Below are 15,773 nucleotides of genomic sequence, written 5' to 3'. Positions count from 1 at the left end.
CCTCATAATTTCAATTAGTGCAAAAAGTGTTTGACTAAATTTAACACTTATTTATGATTAAATTAAACTCTCAGAAAAATAGTAATAGAGAGCTTACACAACTTGAAAATGAATATAGATGGGAAGATGGTGGAGGAGTAGGGGACCCTAGTTCTGTCTGGTCCCTGGAATTCAGCTAGATAGCTATCAAATCATTCTGAATAGCTGCAAACTCAACAAGAGATCTAAGAAAAGAATAGCTGCAATTCTACAAATAGAAAAGTCACCACTTTTTGTGAGGTAGGAGATGCAGAGACGTGAATCTGAGGTGATATATTAGAAGATAAACCCTGGGGGCAGGGAGCCTGGTACCAAAAGTAATATAAGCAGTGAAGCACAAAATTGGAACTTTTAGAAGTCTGCTCTGGTGGGAGACGTCTCTGCCTGAAATGCACTCAGGTGGTAAAGTGGGACGGAATCACAGGTGGGACAATGTGGTCTCAGGAATCCCAGAGTCACAGAAAGGAGGGAGGTGCCTGAGTGCAACACCGTTCCCAAGCATTGGAGCAGGGAAGACAGCTGCAAACAGGGAGTTCAGGAGTGGGCTGTCTGCTCGGTGTTGCCATAAAACATGAACCGCTGCCATAAAACATGAACCGCTGCTCTCCATCACAGGCCAAGCAAGTAAAGTTTGGAGACTCAAAATGGGGTCTCGTGCCTGAGATAAAACACTCCATCAAAGGCTGGTTGAACACAGAATGTGGACGGAAACTAGGGAAACAAGAGTGCTTGATTGCTTTTCTCTGAGGGCTCACTGAAGAGTGGGGGGCATGAACTTTCAGCTCTGGGGATGGAGATCAGAGCACTGCTGATTTCATTTTCATTTCAATTCCCCAAAATGATGCTGAAAGACTTCAGAGAATAAAAGCCACACAGAGCAATCCAGAGCCACTTATACTGAGCCCAGGCCCTTGGCAATGGGGATGCAATTCCACCCAGGCAAAGACACCTGAGAATCAGAGTAACAGGCCCCTCCCCCAGAAGACAAGCAGGAACATCCAGTTAATACCAAGTTTTCTGATCATACAGAACTGCAAAACTCCAGCACTAGGGGAAAATAGTATATAGAATTCATGGTTTTTTCTCATGATTTTTTAGTCTTTCAGTTTTAGTGTTTTTTTTTTTCCTTTTTGACTAATTTATTTTATCACTCTTTTTTAAAACTTTTTTAATTTTCACTTTTACATTTACATTTTATATATTTTTTTTCATTTTTGGCTTCCTTTCATTGTAGTCAATTTTATTTTTGTATATATATGTTTTTCTTTCTTTACAATTTTGGGATCTAATTTCTGCCTAGCTTATTGTTCTGTTCTGTTCACCTGTTTGATTTTATTCTCTCTCTCTCTCTCTTTTTTTCTTTTTGGTATCTGATCTATTCTGATTAGTGTGTTTAGTGTGTATTTTTTAGTGTGTATTTTTCTAGGGTCGTTGTTGCAATTTTTGCATTTAGTCTCTCGTTCATCTATTCTTCTCTGGACAGAATGACAAGATGGGATAACTCACCCCCCAAGAGAGAGCAAGAGGCAGTGCTAACTGCCAGAGACCTAATCAGTAAGGATATAAGTAAGAGGTCAGAATTAGAATTCAGAATAACAATTATTAAGATAATAGCTGGGCTGGAAAAAAGCATAAAAGACACTAGAGAATCCTTTTCTGGGGAAATAAAAGAACTAAAATCTAATCAGGTCAAAATCAAAAAAGCTATTAATGATATGAAATCAAAAATGAAGGCTCTAACTGCTAGGATAAATTAGGCAGAAGAGAGAGTAAGTGATACAGAAGACAAAATGATGGAGAATAAAGAAGCTGAGAAAAAGAGAGATAAAAAACTACTGGATCACAGGCATAAATTCGAGAGATAAGTGATTCCATAAAGTGAAATAATATTAGAATAATTGGGATCCCGGATTAAGAGGAAAGAGAGAGAGGAGCAGGAAGTATATTTGAGCAAATTATAATTGAGAACTTCCCTAATCTGGGAAAAGAAACAGGCATTCAAGTCCAGGAGGCACAGAGAACCCCCTTCAAAATAAAAAATAGGTCAACACCTTGACATGTAATAGTGAAGCTTGCAAATTTCAGAGACAAAGAGAAAATCCTGAAAGCAGCTCAGGGATAAGAGGTTCTTGACCTACAAGGTTAGAAACATAAGGCTGGCAGCAGACCTATCCACACAGACCTGGCAGGTCAGAGAGGACTGGCATGATATACTCAGGGTGCTAAAAGAGAAAAATATGCAGCCAAGAATACTTTATCCAGCAAGGCTGTCATTCAGCATAGAAGAAGAGGTAAAGAGCTTCCAGGACAAACAGAAACCAAAGAATTTCTGATCACTAAACCAACACTGCAAGAAATATTAAAGGGGGTCCTCTAAGTGAAGAGAGAGCCCAAAAGTAACATAGACCAGAAAGGAACAGAGAAAATATACAGAAACATATACTTTATAGGTAATACAATGGCACTAAATTCATATCTTTCAATAGTTACTCTGAATATAAATGGGCTAAATGCTACAATCAAAAGACACAGAGTATCAGATTGGATAAAAAAGCAAGACCATCGATATGCTGTTTACAAGAGACTCATTTTAGACCCAAAGACACCTCCAGATTGAAAGTGAGGGGGTGGAAAACATTTTATCACGCTGATGGATGTCAAAAGAAAGCTGGGGTGGCAGTCCTTATATCAGAAAAATTAGATTTTATTTTTTTTAAGATTTTATTTATTTTTTTGAAAGAGAGTGAGAGAGAGAGATCATGACAGGGGGGAAGGGTAGAGGGAAATGCAGACTCCTTACTGAGCAGGGAGCCTGATGTGGGACTCAATCTTAGGACCTTGGGAGCATGACCTGAGCCGCAGGCAGATGCTTAACCAACTGAGCCACCCAGGCACCCGCAGACAAATTAGATTTTAAACCAAAGACTGTACTAAGAGATGAAGAAGGACATTATATCATAGTCAAAATGTCTATCCAACAAGAAGATCTAGCAACTGTAAATATTTATGCCCGTAACATGTGAACAGCCAAATATAAAAACCATTAATAATAAAATTAAAGAAACGCATTGATAATAATACAGTAATAGTAGGGGACTTTAACACCCCACTTACACCAATGGACAGATCATCTAAGCAAAAGATCAACAAGGAAACAAGGGCTTTGAATGACACACTGTACCAGATGGACTTCACAGATATATTCAGAGCATTCTATCCTAAAGTAACAGAATACATATTCTTCTTGAGTGCACATGAACATTCTTCAGACTAGATCACACACTGGGTCACAAATCGGGTCTCAACCAGTACCAAAGATTGGGATTATTTCCTGCATATTTTCAGACCACAGTGCTTTGAAATTTGAAATGAATCACAAGAGGAAATTTGGAAGGAATACAAATACATGGAGGTTAAATAGCATCTTACTAAAGAATGAATGGATCAACCAGAAAATTAAAGAAGAACTAAAAAAAAATTCATGGAAACAAATGAAAATGAAAACACAACTGTTCAAAACCTTTGGAATGCAGAAAAGGTGGTCCTAAGAGGGAAAAATACAGCAATACAAACCTTTCTAAATAAACAAGAAAAGTCTCAAATACACAACCTAACCTTATACCTAAAGGAGCTGGAGAAAGAACAGCAAATAAACCTAAACCCAGGAGGAGAAGAGAAATTATAAAGATTAGAGCAGAAATCAATGAAACAGAAACCCAAAGAACAGTAGAACAGATCAACGAAACTAGGAGCTGGTTCTGTGAAAGAATTAATAATATTGATAGACCTCTGGCCAGACTTAGCAAAAAGAAAAAGAGAAAGAACCCAAGTCAATACAATCATGAATGAAAGAGGAGAGATCATAACCAACAACAAAGAAATACAAACATTTATAAGAACATATTATGAACAGCTATGTGCCAACAAATTAAGCAATCTGGAAGAAATTGATGCATTCCTAGAGATGTATAAACTACCAAAACTGAAACAGGAAGAAATAGAAAACCTGAACAGACCCATAACAAACAAGGAAATTGAAGCAGCAATCAAAAATCTCCCAACAAACAAGAGTCCAGGGCCGGATGACTTCCCATGGGAATTCTACTGAACATTTAAAGAAGAATTAATACCTATTCTTCTGATAAAGCAGTAATCAAAAATCACCCAACAAACAAGAGTCTAGGGCTGGATGGCTTCCCAGGGGAATTCTACCAAACATTTAAAGAAGAATTAAGACATTTTTCTGAAGCTGTTTCAAAAAATAAAAATGGAAGGAAAACTTCCAAACTCATTCTATGAAGTCATCATTACCTTGTCCCCAAAACCAAAGACCTCACGAAAAAGGAGAATTACAGACCAATATTGCTGATGAATATGGATGCAAAAATTCTCACCAAATCACTAGCCAATACAATCTAACAGTACATAAAAGGACTACTCACCACAACCAAGTGGGATTTATTCCTGGGCTGCAAGGGTGGTTCAAAATCCACAAATCAATCAGTGTTGTATACTACATTAATAAAAGAAAGGATGAGAACCATATGATCCTCTCAATAGATGCAGAAAAAGCATTTGACAAAGTACAACACACTTTTTTAATTAAAACTATCCACAGTGTGGGGATAGAGGGTACATACCTCAATATCATAAAAGCCATCTACAGAAAGCCCACAGCAAATATCAGTCTCAATGGGGAAAAACTGAGAGCTTTCCCCCTAAGGTCAGGAACACACACGGATGTCCACTCTCACCACTGTTGTTCAACCTAGTTCTAGAAGTCCTAGCCTCAGCGATCCAACAACAAAAAGAAATAAAAGGCATCCAAATCAGCAAAGAAGAAGTCAAAATCTCACTCTTTGCAGATAACATGATACTCTACATGGAAAACACAGAGACTCAACCCCAAAATTGCTAGCACTCATACAGGAACTCAGCCAAGTGGCAGAGTATAAAACCAATGCTCAGAAATTAGTTGCATTTCTATAGACTAACAATGAGAGAGAAAAAAGAAATTAAGGAATCGCTCTCATTTACAATTGCACAAAAAACCATAAGATACCTAGGAATAAACCTAACCAAAGAGGTAAAGGATCTGTACTCTAAAAACTATAGAACACTTATGAAAGAAATTGAGGAAGATGCAAATAAATGGAAAAACGTTCCATGCTCATGGATTAGGAGAACAAATATTGTTAAAATGTCTATGCCACCCAGAGCAATCTATACATTCAAGGCAGTCCCTGTCAAAATACCATCAACATTTTTCACAGAGCTGGAACAAATAATCCTAAAATTTGTGTGGAACCAGAAAAGACCCAAATAGCCAAAAGAATGTTGAAAAAGAAAACCAAAACTGGTGGCATCACAATTCCGGACTTCAAGCTCTATTACAAAGCTGTAATCATCAAGAAAATATGGTACGGGCACAAAAACAGACATAGATCAATGGAATAGAATAGAGAACCCAGAAATGGACCCTCAACTCTGTGATCAACTAATCTTTGTCAAAGCAGGAAAGAAAGTCCAATGGAAAAAAGACAGTCTCTTCAACAAATGGTGCTGGGAAAATTGGACAGTCACATGCAGAAGAATGAGACTGGACCATTTCTTTACACCATACACAAAAATAAACTCAACATGGATGAAAGACCTAAATGTGAGACAGGAATCCATCAAAATCCTGGAGAAAAACACAAGCAGCAACCTCTTTCACCTTGGCTCCAGCAACATCTTGCTATACAGTTCTCCAAAGGCAAGGGAAACAAAAGCAAAAAAATGAACTATTGGGACTTCATCAAGATAAATCTTTTAACAGCAAAGGAAAGAGTTGACAAAACCAAAAGACAACCTACAGAATGGGAGAAGATATTTGCAAATGTCTATAAAGAACTTATCAAACTCAACAAAATCTATAAAGATATTTGCAAAATCTATTGAGAACTTATCAAACTCAACACCCAAAGAACAAATAATCCAATTAAGAAATGGGCAGAAGACATTAACTGGCATTTCTCCAAAGAAGACTTATAAATCGCCAATAAACACATGAAAAAATGCTCCACATCACTCAGCATCAGGGAAATACAAATCAAAATGACAATGAGAGACCACCTCACACCAGTCAGAATGGCTAAAATTGACAAATCAGGAAACAACAAATGTTGAGGAGGATGCGGAGAAAGGGGAACCCTCTTACATTGCTGGTAGGAATGCATGCTTGTACAGCCACTCTGAAAACAGTATGGAGGTTCTTCAAAAAGTTGAAAGTAGAGCTACCCTATGACCCAGCAATTGCACTACTAGTTATTTACCCCAAAGATACAAATGTACTGATTCAAAGGGACATGTGCACCCCCATGTTTATAGCAGCAATGTCCACAATAGCCAAACTATAGAAAAAGCCCAGATGTCCATCAACAGATGAATGGATAAAGAAGTGGTATATATATACAATGGAATACTACTCAGCCATCAAAAAAATGAAATCTTGCCATTTGTAATGATGTGGATGGAACTAGAGGGTATTATGCTAAGCTAAATAAGTCAAACAGAGAAAGACAATTTTCACATGATTTCACTCAGATGTGGACTTTAAGGAACAAAACAGAAGATCATATGGGAAGGAAAGGAAAAAAAGAACAAGATGAAGTCAGAGAGGGAGACAAAGCATAAGAGACTCTTAACTATAGTAAACTGAGGGTTGCTGGAGGGGAGGGGGTGAAGGGATGGGGTAACTGGGTGATGGGCATTAAGGAGGGCATTTGATGTAATGAGCACTGGGTATTATATACAACTGATGAGTCGCTGAACTCTACTTCAGAAACTAATAATACACTATATGTTAATTAGACAAATTTAAATTAAATTTAAAAAAAGAAAAAGAAAATGGACATATACAAAAACCTACAATAATCATTTACTTAATGGTGAAAGAGTAATTGTTTTCCACCTGAGAAATGGAAAAAGGTCAGGACATCTGCTCTCAGAACTCTGACTCAACATAGTGCTGGAAGTTCTAGCCAGTATAATATGGCAGGAGAAAGACATAGAAGACACACAAATCAGAAAAGAAGAAATAAAACTGTCCCCATTTGCAGATGACATTAATGTCTTTACAGATAATTCTAGAAATCTGAAATACTTCAAAGTAAGCTCAGCAAGATTGCAGGATACAAGATAAATGTAAAAAACATCAACTGTGTTATATATCCAAGCAATGACTATATGAACACAAAAATTTTAAAAATAATACCTTTTACAATTTTTCAAGAACATTAAAATATTTATTTATAAATATAACAAAACATGTGTGGTACTTGTATGCTGTAAACTACAAAATGTTGATGTAAGATATAAGGTGATATAAATAAATGAAGAGATACATTGTATCTGTGAATTGGAAGTCTCAAGATAGTAAAGATGTAATTTCTCCATGAATTGATACCAGATTTAATGCAATTCTTATCAAAATCCCAGATTTTTTTTGTGTGATATAGACAAGATCATTCTAAAATTTATATGGAAATGCAAAGGAACTGAAATAGCTAAACAATTTTCACAAAGAAGAATAAAGTGAAAGGAATCAACCCACTAAATTTTAAGATTGATTATATAACTATAGTAATTAATACTGTGTGATATTGACACAGAGAACTGCATCAACAGAACAAAGAACCCAATAATATAATTACACAAATGTGCCCAACTGATTTTGACAAAGGTGCAAAGCAATTCAATGGAGACTTTTCAACAAAAGGTGCTGGTCGATTGGGTACCCACAGGCAAAAAAAAAAAAAAAAAAATGAAGAACAAACTAAGTCTCACACTTCATATAAAAATTAAGTAAAAAGGGACTACAAACTTAAGTATAAAATGTAAAACTATAAAACTTAAAAAAAATAGGAGAAAATGCAGGGCCAGGCAAAAAGTTCTTAGATCTTGTATTGAAAGTGGGCGCCTGGGTGGCTCAGTTGGTTAAGCGACTGCCTTCGACTCAGGTCATGATCCTGGAGTCCCTGGATCGAGTCCCGCATCGGGCTCCCTGCTCAGCAAGGAGCCTGCTTCTCCCTCTGACCCTCTCCCCTCTCATGTGCTCTCTCTCATTCTCTCTGTCTCAAATAAATAAATAAAATCTTTAAAAAAAAAAAAAAAAAAAGATCTTGTATTGAAAGTATAATCCACCAAAGAGAAAAAATGATAAGCTAGATTCCATCATATTTAAAAACTTTTGTGTTGCGAAGACCATGTGGAGAGGATGCAAAGACAAGTTTCAGACTAAGAGAAGATATTTATAAGCCACATACACAACAGAGGATTAGTGTCTAGAATATACAGAGAACCCTCAAAATTCAACAATAAAAGACCAATCAATTCAAATAGAAAAGGGGCAAAAGACATGACATTGCACTGAGGAGAATATACAGATGACAAGTCTGTGAAAAGATGCTCAACATCACTAGTCATGAGGGAAATGCAAATTAAAACCACTATAAGATATGACTACACACTTATCAGAATGGCTAGAATAAAAAATAGTGACAACACAAATCACAAGGATGCAGAGAAACTGGATCACTCATACATCACTGGTAGGAAATGTAAAATGGCAAAGCCATTCTGGAAAGAATTTAGAAATTTCCTTAACAATTTAAAGATGACACTACCATTTAATGCAACAATTGCACTCTTGGACATTTATCCCAGAGAAAGCCCAAAACTTACTCTCACACAAAAGCCTGTACATGAATGTTTATAGCAGCTTTACTAGTACTAATCAAAAATTAAAACCTAGATGTCCTTCAATGAGTGAATGATTAAACAAACTGTGGTTTATTCAAAAGAACAACTGATAACCCACAAAATCTGGATGAACCTCCAAATAATTATGCTGAATGAAAAAAAATAGTCCCAAAAGGTTACATACTATATGATTCTATTTATATAACATTCTTGAGACAATGGAATTATAGAAATAGAGAACAGATTAGTAGTTGTAGGGGTTTGTAGTAGGTGGAGTCTGCAGTTTGCTAACGAGTCTGGTTCTCTTTGTGTTATTGTTTACAACTAAATGTGAATCTACAATTATCTCAAAATAAAAACTTTAAAATAAATCAACCATGTGGACATGTAAGGGAATAATACACACCAAACCCAGGTTAGAGGCAAGTAGGTTGGAGTTGAGAACAGATGGAAAGGAAGAAGAACAAACAATCTCTAAGTATATTTGTAATGTTTATTTCTTCATTTGAGTAGTGGGCATAAGGGCTTTTCATCATATCTTTCTTGATGGCTTTTTGTATGACTGAAATAAAAATATATGGTAACATCAAAAACTTATGAAGATAAAAAGATTCTGCTCTTGAAGTGAGAACTGTATTTTGTTATATTCAAATCTTACATTGTATTTGAGTTTGCTAAAACTAAGGCTTATAGATTCCTGACAATGCATGGTGGACATCTCATGAGGACTAGTGACTCTATTAGGCAGTGACCTTCCTGATTCACCCAAAGGATCTCTAACTAACACTTCACATCATGGCCTCCATTATCAGATGTCCTGTATCTCTAAACATATTCACCTCCTGTCTTAATAGCTACTCATTACCACCACTTATATGCCATCACTTACAGTCTTTTGGAAAATATCTAATACCACACCCTACAGCAAAACCTCCTCTCCCTTCTGCTCCATCATCTCCTCATTTTGGCGCTATCTAGATTACTAGGAACTTTCCTCTTCCTTCTTGTTGGCCAATCCTGTCTAGTGTCATTCTCCCCTTTTCAGCCAGGATCCTTTTTTTTTTTTAAGATTTTATTTTTATTTTTCGACAGAGAGAGACAGCGAGAGAGGGAACGCAAGCATGGGGAGTGGGGGAAGCAGGCTTCCCGCTGAGCAGGGAGCCCGATGTGGGACTCGATCCCAGGACCCTGGGATCATGACCTGAGCCGAAGGCAGATGCTTAACGACTGAGCCACCCAGGCGCCCTCACCCAGGATCCTAAGTTTCATCCCCTCTACGACTTTCCTTCCTAAACTCTCAACTCCTTTACCCCATTGTCCTTCTATTCAACACATTGGCACTGTGTTCTTCATGCCTGTCCTTCAAAAATATCTGGAGTGATCATGTGTCCTGGTTTATCAGAGACAAACTGCCTTTGTCACTTCAGATCCTATTTAACAACAATAAAAAAATCCATCTCTCAGTATACTTTTCTCCTACAAAACGTCAGCATTTTCTACTCCACAGGACAAACAAACAAAAAAGCCAAAACAAGCCCTCAGACTATAAATCCTTCGACTTCCTACACTCCTCTTTCATAGAGATACTTCTCTATACAGCCATTCCTAACTGCCCTTTTCTTCTCATCTAAAGTGAAGAAATGCCTCTTATCTTATCTTTAAGGCAAATTGCTTCATTGAATTTTGCAAATCCCATCCCATCTTGCCACCTGAGAAATCCTGAACCACCTTTAATCACTCCCTTCCATCTTTCTGCCTTCTTTCCTTCAGAAAATACCTCAGAATAATAGGCTCTTCCCCTTATTTGCCCACCCCATCTTCAGTGTCACTTTCTTACTGCTTGCCTTCACAAAGAAATGTCTTGGAAAAAATAGTGTCTGCATATCTGCCTCCCCTCCCCTTTACACTGAAGCTTATTTTACCTTGCTTGCATGAAAATTGTTCTTTGGGTCCTTAAATTCAGAATCTTAAAAAAAAATCAGTTTTATTGAAAGTACTTTTTTGTAGCTTTTGACCCATTTAATCACTCTTTCCTTCTGGAGATAATTCTTAGCTGTTGGGATTCTTTTCTCCTCTGAGTTTCTGTGTCATACTGGACATTTGTTACGGTAAATTCACAGCTTTTCTTTCTTCTGCATTACAAGGAATTCCCACCCTTGGCCCTCATCTTCTCACTCAACACACCCCCTTGGTTCTAAATGACTTCATTCACAACCATAGACTATACAACTTAGCTTCATGCTCATAAACCAACCATCTTAGAGATCTACATTCAGTCCCAACAAGTATACTAAATGTAACTTTTTCCAAATTGTACTCATTATCTCTCCCCATTTGCTAATTTATCTGTCCTTTTTTGCTATTGAACTAGAAATTTCTTCATATATTACAAATAATAAAAAAAAATACTTGTCAGTTATATATGTTGCAAATATCTTTTGATTCTTTTTTTAAAAGTGAATGGAAGATATAAATTGTAATGTAGGTGACTTTATCAATCTTTTCTTATATGATAATGATTTTTATATTTTGCTCTAAAAATTCTTCTGTACTACTATCATAAAAATCTTATTTTTATTCATAAATATTTAAATATTTGTTTTTTAATATTAAAGTCATTTTTCAATCTGGAATTTAATTTGGAGTATGGGGTAAAGTGAAGATTTATTTCATGTTTTCCCTGTGACCAGCTGCCTATCACTATTTATTGAGGAAATCTACTTTCTGTAGGTGAGCAGTGCCACTGCTGTAATTAATAATGTCTTTCTTTCTGTTCCATGAGTCAATTTGTCAATATGCCAATAACACAATATGCTAATTATGATAGATTAATAACCTTTTGCTATTAGATTATCTTAGTCATTCTTAAATCTTTGTTCATTCATATGCAGTTTTAATCAACCTTTCATTTTCTACCAAAACCTTCTAGGATTTTCACCAGAATTGCACTGACCTACAAATCAATATTGGAAAGACTAACATCTTTACAGAAGGATTCGTCTTTTCAATTTCTTCCAACAGCATTTTTTCCTACAAGTTCTTGCACATCTTTTGTTAGATTTATTTATCTGTTTTTATTTATTATTTATTTATTTATTATTTTTATATTTATGTTTTAAATTTCATTTTATTGTGGTAAGAACACTTACCATATATCTACCTTCTTAAAAATTATTAGTTACTAATCAAAGGTTATAAAGTTTCAGCTAAGCAAGGTGAAGAAGTTCTACAGATATGCAGTACAATATTGTATGTACAGTCAATAAAATATATTGTTAGATTTATTTTTAACTAATTTATACTTTCTTTCTATTTTAAGAAGTACTATTTTAAAAATAAAATTAGGTATCCTATTTGTTGCTGACATGTAGAATTACATGTGTACAAATACAAGTAGTATTTTTACTTATTAATGTCAACTAATAATCTTGCTAAACTCTTATTATTTCTGATTGTATATTTGTAAATGTTGCTGAATTATGTATGAAGAAAATTCTATTACATATAAATAATAAAATTGTATACATTCTTTCTAAATTCATAACATTTGTTTTCATTTCTTTTCTTTTTGCACAGGTGAGGACCTTCCATTATGGTGTTGAGTAAAAGTAATCTTCTTTCTACTCCCAAAGGAAATATTTCTGACATTTTATCTTGAAAAACATCATTTTCAAAAATGTTACCTACATTATCTATAAAAAGTATTTTTTTAGAAAACATTTTAGTTGTTTATTTCTGTATTGCTAAGTTCATTTCTTAATAACAAATAGATGATAAATTTAATCAAATGTTTTGTCTACCTCTATTTATTAAAATCATAATTTGTCCTCCATTAATCTATTAATGTCATTGGATTCAGTTGGCCAATATTTTTTATAGAGATTATTCTGAACTTTTTTTTCTCATAATATTCTTTATTAGTTAAAGTTGGGAACTATTCCCGGTTCTATTCTCTATAATAGTTTGTATAAGGCTGAACTGATCTTAGACATTTATAGAATCTGTCTACAAAATAACTGCCAATTTTTTATTCTTTTCTTATCTTTTATTTAAATAATTTCTAACTCCATCTTTTTCACATTTCTGATTTGAAACTTATTACCATAGTTTTTGTTTGTTTGTTTGTTTTATTATAGTTTTTATTTTTTGCTACCTACCCCTGACATTTTGCTGGGTATATAAGAATATTATATTACTCTAATACCAATAATCACTTTCCTAACTGATATTCCATTGTTAGTTAATGTTTAATTATGTGATTTTTATTGAGTGCCACATCATAGCAATTATTATTAATATTTGATACAGAAAATATTTTAATATTCCCTACATGTTCAGCAGTTTCTTTGTTCACCTTTGCATTCTTTTTTGAATATCAATCATTCTTTCAAGATCTTTCTTTTCTTTAGGAATTTCCTGTAGAAATTTCCTTTAGAAAAGTAGTATTATAGTTGGCAAACATTCTCAGTTTACTGAAAATATCTTTATTAAGCCCTTGTTCTTGAAAGATCGATAGTTATACAATACCATATTTATTGTTTTCTTGAGACGTTTTGAAGTTTTTTGTTTAAAGATTTTATTTATTTATTTGATAGAGAGCACAAACAGGGGAAGGGGCAGAGGGAGAAGCAGGCTCCCCGCTGAGCAGGGAGCCCAATGCGGGGCTTGATCCCAGGACCCTGGGATCAGGACCTGAGCCAAAAGCAAAGACTTAACCGACTGAGCCACCCAGGCGCCCCCACTTTGAAGTTTTGATTCCAGCTTCTTGTGGCTTCTATTGCTCCTGATATGAAACCTGCTGTTAATTTAATTGATATAGGTGATTTGCCTTTCCTCTCTAACCAATAATACCACTATTGTGAACTACCCATTGAGTGAGGAAACCGTATCAGCAGAAGCTGTAGAATAACCAGCTGTTGAGAAGAAACAATTGGCTAAAAGGCCACAAGCTGGATGGAGCTCGATCTCCCATACCAGGGAAATGAGCAGTAGGGGAACCTCGATATGGCCTCTGAATAAACCTCATATAATGCTGGAGAACTAGCCATGCATAGGTCCCTTATGACCAGACAAGACCTCATAGCAACAAAAAAGAGAGGGTCACCTTGCCATTGGCTTCCCATTAGTGAACCAGTCCCTTCCTCTCCATTCCTTCTAGACTATCACTAGGTAGGAAGAATTGAAAGATTAAAAAGAAGAAAGTGTACAAAAAACTAAACCTTGCCCTTTCCCAGTCCCTACACTTAGATGGACACCCCATCTACTAGAGTCACCTGCTCCAGCCTGCACTGAGAGAAGGCCAGGAAAAGAATTGCATATAGATTGTTAGACTTAAATATTGAAAAGAAGAAATGGAGCCTGGTGGGAGCATAAGGGTGGCATTTCCAGTTTTTATCCAAAAAAATGATCCAACAGCAACAGGGAGGATGAAAATCAGAAACATACTGCTAGTTTTGCTTATAAAACTACCAGATTCATTTTCAGTAAAATTAAGGAAGCACTAAAGCCCACTCCACCAAAAAATTGGAGGGAGGGCTACCTAAAGCAGAGAAGATCAGTAGAGATGTGTGTGGAAGAGGCTATGACACAGATCTCAAGAAGGGCCAGTCACATACACTTCCTGACTAGAAAGACATCTCCAGAACAAAATGTGCATCATATGCACACAGTGCTATTTTTCATATGTCTACCTAGTTATTCCCAAAGGTTTTATTAAATTGTTATCTTTTCTTCACTCAAAGGAAATGCCATCTTTTTCATATATGGCATTCCCATATGAAAGAGAATCAATTTGTAGATTACATATTTTGTCTTAATGTACTATCTGGGTAGTTTTAATTTATGTAGCTTTATTATATATTTTATAATTTAGTATGATAAGTCCTCCTTAATTATGGTTCTCTCTCAGAATTTTCCTGGTTATTCTTTCTTATGTCTCTTGGCTAATCGTAATAATTTGTCTCTCCAAATCTATATCAAGTGATAGTAATGACAACAGAAATCTTTTCTTTAGTGAAACTATTTATACCATTTCTCTATTAAGCAGGATTCTGGCTAATGAGTTCAGTAAAGCAAGTGTAATTTATAACAAATCCTAAAAAATCATTAAAATATATGAAAGGAAAACTATTTGTATGCCTATGCAAAAAATCCAGGAATGTAAATCTATTTTATCATGTTGAAGAAATGTTTGTTCAGACCTATGTTAACTGAGCATTTCTAATGAGAATAAATATTGAATTTTATTAAATGTCTTTTTAGCATCTATGGAAAGAATCCTGATTTTTCTTCTGAAATCCATTAATATGATAAAATATATTAATAGCTTTCCTATTATTGCACTATCTTTGACTTTCTGCAATAAAAACCATTTAATTATGGACTAATATTTTTTCATGTGCTACTGGATTCTTTATGACTTATAACTACATTTATTTATTTACATTATTGGATATTTTGCATAGATGTGCAAGATAGTTTTTCCTTTATATATTTTAATCAACTCTTAGGATTTTGTTATCAAGCTTACGTTTGTTTTACTAAAACTATTTTTAGCATGTTTATTATTTTCTAATTCCTGAAACAACGTAAATAGCATTAGAATTTTTGTTACTTATAGATGTGATGGTTTTCCTTGGGAAACCACATGGCCACATGCTCTTACTGGAGAGATCTCTTTTGCAAGTTTAATATTCAGAATAATTAACAGTCTATTCAGCTATGCCAAAGAGTAACAGCTGGGTATCTGCACTGCTGTGATCTTTGGCAACTTTTTTCTCCCCTACTATATTCTGTTTATATTTCTATCTCTTCTGGAATTAGTTTTCATTAATATATGTTTCTATAAAATTACTAGTTTCATCCAATGTTTATATATATATTTGCATATACTTGAGCAAAATATTAGTGGAAAAAATAAAACTATTGCATAGCTAAAAGTTAGAAGCATCTCTGAAGTGAATACACACTGTTCATAACACAGCAAGGGACAT

General features: G+C 35.0%; 1 protein-coding gene across 1 annotated transcript in view; it reads right to left on the bottom strand.

Moving 5' to 3' along the window:
* PXDNL (peroxidasin like) overlaps positions 1 to 15,773 on the bottom strand; it is a 489,791-nt gene that overhangs the window by 106,502 nt on the left and 367,516 nt on the right. The gene's annotated exons all lie outside the window — the stretch shown is intronic.

The sequence above is a fragment of the Halichoerus grypus genome, chromosome 5 (assembly GCF_964656455.1).
Source record: "Halichoerus grypus chromosome 5, mHalGry1.hap1.1, whole genome shotgun sequence".
Lineage (NCBI taxonomy): Eukaryota > Metazoa > Chordata > Mammalia > Carnivora > Phocidae > Halichoerus > Halichoerus grypus.
The sequence above is the reverse complement of the archived record's forward strand: the minus strand, read 5'-3'. Positions and strand labels throughout refer to the sequence as shown.